Consider the following 6,122-nt stretch of genomic DNA (forward strand, 5'->3'; position numbering starts at 1 on the left):
TTCCCAAGGGGTCCCATGCTGTGGTATCAAGGAAGACCCCAGAGCAGGAAGGAAGAGGTGTGCATGGTTCCAGGGAGAAGCCAGCAGCTAAGACTGCTCAGAGCTGTTACCCAAAAGAGGTTTTGCAGAAGAGTTTTAAGCAGCACATAGGAAGCATCTAAATCAGATGCATTTCTTTGACTTCTCATCTTTAAAACCCATTTGTACTCTTAGTTATGAAACTACTGTATGGCTTTAGCAATCTTTGGGGGAGTAGCTCATCTTTGGGGGAGTAGCTCGAAACTTCTCCCCCAAATAGTAGACATATTGGGCTTTTTGTTGTTGTTGGGGTTTTTTTTTTTGTTTTGTTTTGTTTTGTCTTTTTGCCATTTCTTAGGCCACTCCCGCAGCATATGGAAGTTCCCAGGCTAGGGGTCGAATCGGAGCTGTAGCTGCCAGCCTACGCCAGAGCCACGGCAACTTGGGATCTGAGCTGTGTCTGCGACCTACACCACAGCTCACAGCAACACCGGATCCTTAGCCCCCTGAGCAAGGTCAGGGATCGAACCCTCAACCTCATGGTTCCTCGTTAACCACTGCACCACGACGGGAACTCCCTTGTTTTGTCTTTTTGCCATTTCTTGGGCTGCTCCCGCAGCATATGGAGGTTCCCAGGCTAGGGGTCCAATCGGAGCTGCAGGAAGGACAGGAACTCCCATCTCTGCTTACTTAATCCTTAAATCTTGTATTTCTGTGCTCAGTGTGCCTTGTAATTGATCAATCTTGGCCTCAGTGTTTTTACAATATCTTGAGTTATTTGAATTATCTTCACTATTATCAGTCTAAAATCTTTTTCATGGAGGTTGATCAATCAGCTGTTTTTCTGGGGGTTTTCTTGCCCCTTTATCTGAGTCATAATTCTCTACCTTTTCATTTTGTATAGTTTTTTTTGGCGTGGTCTCCTTTTTTTTTTTTCTTTGTCATTTTCCTGTGGCACATGGAGGTACTGTAGCTACCGGAGCCACAGCAACTCGGGATCCAAGCCACGTCTGTGACCTACAACCACAGCTCACGGCAACGCCAGATCCTTAACCCACTGTGCAAGGCCAGGGATCGAACCCCCAACCTCACGGTTCCTAGTCAGATTCAGCTCAGATTCATTAACCACTGAGCCACGACGGGAACTCCCCGCATGGTTTCCTTTTTGCAGATTATAGAGCTGTATAGAGCTGTGGTCTCTCTTGTTTCTGATGTCTGGCCCCCTCGTGGCTGACGTTGGTATGGGGGCTTGCTGTAGGCTTCCTGATGGGAGGGGCTGGTGCCTGCCCATTGGTAGGTGGAGCTGATTTTTTTTCCCTCTGGTGGGTGGGGCTGTGTCTCTGGGTGAGAATAGAGGCAGCTGTGGGTCTGGGGGTCTTTAGGCAGCCTGTTTGCTGATGGGTTGGGCTGTGATCCCACCTGGATTATTGTTTGTCCTGGGGCTTCTCAGTGCTGATGGGTAAGGCCGGGTTTTCCCAAAATGGCCACCTCTAGAGGAATATATGCTGATGAATGTTCCCGAGACTTTTGCCTCCAATGTCCTTACCCCACATTGAGCCACTGTCACCCCCTGTTTTCCCAAGAGATCCTTCAAGAACTGCAGTCAGGTCTGACCCACATTCCTATGGAGTCTCGGCTCTGCCCTGGGACCCAGTACACATGAAAACCTGTGTGCACCTTTTAAGAATGGGGTCTCCGTTTCCCCAGCCCTATGGAGCTCTTGCACACAAGCCCACTGGCCTTCAATGTCAGATGCTCCAGGGGCTCCTTCTCCCAATGCCAGATCCCCAGGCATGAGGACCTGATGTGGGGCTCAGAACTCTCACTCCCACAGGTGAGTCTCTGTGATACAGTTACTTTCCAGTCTGTGAGCTTCCCACCTGGTGGGTATGGGGTTGCTTATATCACATCATCACCCCTCCTACAGTCTTGATGTGGCCTCCTCTTTGTCTTCTGGAGTAGGATGACTTTTTTGATAGTTTGCAGCCTATTTGATTGAAAGTTGTTCAGCAGTTGGTTGTAATTTTGTTGCTTCTGTGAGAGACAGTGAGCTCCAGTCCTTCTATTCTGCCATCTTAATCCCCCTCCTACTATATACTTGATACCACATCCAAAGAAGAAAAAGTATAGGCCAATCAAACTACAAATAGAATTGCAGGGAGTTCCCATTGTGGCACAGTGGAAATGAATCCGACTAGGAACCATGAGGTTTCGGGTTTGATCCCTGGCCTCGCTCAGTGGCTTAAGGATCCAGCGCTGCCGTGAGCTGCGGTGTAGGTCACAGACACGACTGGGATCTGGTGTAGCTGCGTCTGTGGCGTTGGTTAGCAGCTGTAGCTCCGAGTCAACCCCTAGCCTGGGAACCTCCTTATGCTGCATGGGTGTGGCCCTAAAAAAAAAAAGAAAAGAAAGAAAGAAAAATCCTAAAGGAAAAGCCAGCAATGAGCTTATCCAAGTTGAGTTTATCCCAGGAATTTCAGGGTGGTTTACATTTTTTCTTATTTAATATATTTCATGAAATATGCTCTACCTGATATGGAGATGTATTTTCAAGTTATAATCATTAAGACAGTCATATTAGCATAGGAATGAACAAAGCTACCAACGGAACAAAGTAGAGTCCAGTAATGGGCCCAATGACACATGAAAACTTAGTAAATGATAGAGTTGTCCTTGAAGGTCACGGAGAAAAAGATAGACTCTTTAATGAATGGTACTGGAAAAACTGGTTATCTGGTTGATAAAAAATGGACTTGACCTCATACCATTTATAGAAAACCAATTCCAAATGGATTAATATCTTTGATGTAGAAAACAAAAGTTTCAACCTTTAAAAAGATAGCATATTAAGGAAGTTCCTGTCATGGCTCAGTGGCTAACAAATCTGACTAGCATCCATGAGGGTGCAGGTTTGATCCCTGGCCTCACTCATTGGGTTAAGGTCCAGCATTGCTGGAGTTCCCGTCATGGCTCAGTGGTTAGCGAATCTGACTAGGAACCATGAGGTTTTGGGTTTGATCCCTGGCCTCGCTCAGTGGGTTAAGGATCTGGTGTAGGTCGAGGACGCAGCTTGGATCCCATGTTGCTTCGGCTGTGGTGTAGGCTGGCAGCTACAGCTCTAATTAGACCCCTAGCCTGGGAACCCCTACATGCCGCAGGTGCGGCCCTAGAAAAGACCAAAAAAAAGAAAAAAGAAAAAAAGGATCCAGGTTTGCCATGAGCTGTGATGTAGGCTGCAGACAGGGCTCAGCTCCTGCGTCTCTGTGGCTGTGGCATAGGCCAGCGACTACAGCTCCGATTAGACTCCTAGCCTGGGAACCTCTATAAGCTGTGAGTGAGGCCCTAAAAAAGCAAAAATATAAAAAATAAAATAAAATAAAAAGATAGCATATCAAAATAGCTTTATGACCTTGAAACAGGAAAAGAAAAAAACTTCCAAAATGGTTGATAAATTCACCTGCACTAAAATTAGATTTTAGGGAGTTACCTTGTGCCTCAGCAGGTTAAGGATCTGGCTTTGTCACTTCTCTGGCTCTGGTTGCAACTGTGGCATAGGCTCCATCCCTGGCCCAGGAACTTCCACAGGCCTCAGACACAGCCAAAAAAAAAAAGGAGTTCCATGTGGTTCACTGGGTTTAAGATCTGGCTTGGGTCACTTACTGCTGTGGTGTGGGTATAATCTCTGACCCAAGAACTTCCACATGCTGCGGGTGTGGCCAAAACAAAAGCAAAAACATAAAGTGAAAAATACAAGACACAAGTAGAAACATTTGCAACATAAATATAACCAACAAAATATTAGTATCCACAATATTTAATACTCCTAAGGAGTTCCTATTGTGGCTCAGTGGTTTAAGAACCCTACCTAGTATATGTGAGGATAGGAGAGCAATCCCTGGCCTGGCTCAGTGGGTTAAGGATCCCACGTTGCCACAAGCTGCAGGGTAGGTGGCAGATGAAGCTCGGATCCAACTTTGCCATGGCTGTGGCATAGGACTCAGCTGTAGCTTTGATTCTACCCCTAGACTGGGAACTTCCTTATGCCATAGTTTCGGCTGTAAAAAGAAAAATAAATGAATAAACACTCCTAACAGTCAGTAAGGAGACAAACATCTCAAAACAAAAATGAGCAAGGGAGTTCCCATTGTGGCACAGTGGAAACCAACCCAACTGGTATCCATGAGGATGGGGGTTCTATCCCTGGCCTCACTCAGTGGGTTGGGGATCCAGCATTGCCATGAGCTGTGTTGTAGGTGGCAGACATGACTCAGATCCCACATGGCTGTGCCTGGGGTATAGGCCGGCAGCTGTGGTTCAGTTTCGACCCCTAGCCTGGGAACTTTCATATGCCATGAGTGTAGCCCTATAAAACAAAAAAAAAAAAAAAAGGAGGAAGGGTGAAAGAAATGAACACTTTACAGGGAAACACAAATAGCCAATAGGTATGTGAAAAGGTGTTTAAACTCCTTAGTAACATGGGAAGTACAAATTAATACCACAAAGAGTTATCGTTTGCCAGCCACAAAGCAGGCAAACTTAAGACATCTGAAATGCCAGGTGCTGCTGAGAAAGTGGAACAAGAGGAACCTACATACTATGCATGGATCAGTGATGGAGGTATAAACTGGTTCAGTTGCTCTGGAAAATATTTGTCTTATAAAGTGGAACAGTCACAGGCAGTACTGCCCAACATTTCCACTTCTAGATATATACACGAGTCTCTCTTTCACCTGTGGTCCAGGAAACATGTACAATAAATGCTTATATATGCACAGAATGCAGTATCATGTATAGTAAATGTGAATAGACTTTAGTTAGGTATAGCAGTATGAACAAACCTCAAAGACATCATGCTAAGCGACAGAAGCAAATTGCACATGATTGCTTACAGCATGCTGTCATTTTCATAAAAGCAAGCGAAACCAAACTCTCCTCCTTATATATACATATATAAAGCATCTGGAGTCCCCGTTGTGGCACAGCAGAAACGATAACCATGAGGACGCGAGTTCAGTCCCTGGCCTCACTCAGTGGGTTAAGGATCCGGCATTGCCCTGAGCTATGGTGTGGGTCACAGACATGGCTCGGGTCTGACAAGGTGTGGCTGTGGTGGAGGCCGGTGGCTACAGCTCCAATTCGACTCCTAGCCTGGGAACATCCATATGCCATGAGTGCAGCCCTAAAAAGAAAAAAAAAAAAAAAAAAGCACCATATGTGTGTGTGTGTGTGTGTGTGTACATCGTATTTAAAGCACACACATACAGATACATGATTTCAGATGATGCTTACTTGGGCAAGGAATTGAAAGATAGAAGCACTAGGACATACACACCTTCAATGTTATTGACCTTTCGTGGGAGGGGGGTCACAGTTGTCCATGTTATTGTTTCCTTTACATATTCATTGCATATATTCTTTATGTATCAAACAGTACATGACAATTGGGTTAAGGATCAGTGGGTTAGGGATCCAGCATTGCTTTGAGCTATGGTGTAGTTTGCAGACCTGGCTCGGATTCCACGTTGCTGTGGCTGTGGTGTAGGCCAGCAGCTGTAGGTCTGATTCCAGCCCTAGCCTGGGAAACTCCATATGCCACAGGTGCAGCCCTAAAAAGCAAATAAATAATAAAATTAAATAAAATAATAAAATAAAATGTAAGAGCAGTACATATTCAATTGCATCAAGGGATCTGGAAGGAGAGGTTTCTTCTGGCTCCAGGAAATCTAATTTTATATCTCTGTATCCTAAGAGAGCTTTTTTTTCCTCAAAATGATCCTCTACTCTGAATAGCTATCAAATTTCAGTTTGTTGGATACATTGAAATTATTAACACATAATCTTTCTCAAAGTTCTTCAGTCTTAATGGATTTGCCTAGAGTTGCAAAATACAGTGTTCGCAAAAAAAAAAAACCTTTCAGCTAATTCCTACACAGAAGCGAACCCTATGATTTATTACTTCAAAATACTGTCTATAGACAGAGCAATCTTGTTTCAATTTCAAAAGAAATCAAGCTGGGGCTGGAGAGCTTCCTCAAAGGAATCTAGTGAAATGGTAGTCAGGCCCTAAGCTTCAGATGAAGTGAGAAGTAAGATGAAGATCCAAA

The sequence above is a fragment of the Phacochoerus africanus genome, chromosome 4 (assembly GCF_016906955.1).
Source record: "Phacochoerus africanus isolate WHEZ1 chromosome 4, ROS_Pafr_v1, whole genome shotgun sequence".
Taxonomy (NCBI): domain Eukaryota; kingdom Metazoa; phylum Chordata; class Mammalia; order Artiodactyla; family Suidae; genus Phacochoerus; species Phacochoerus africanus.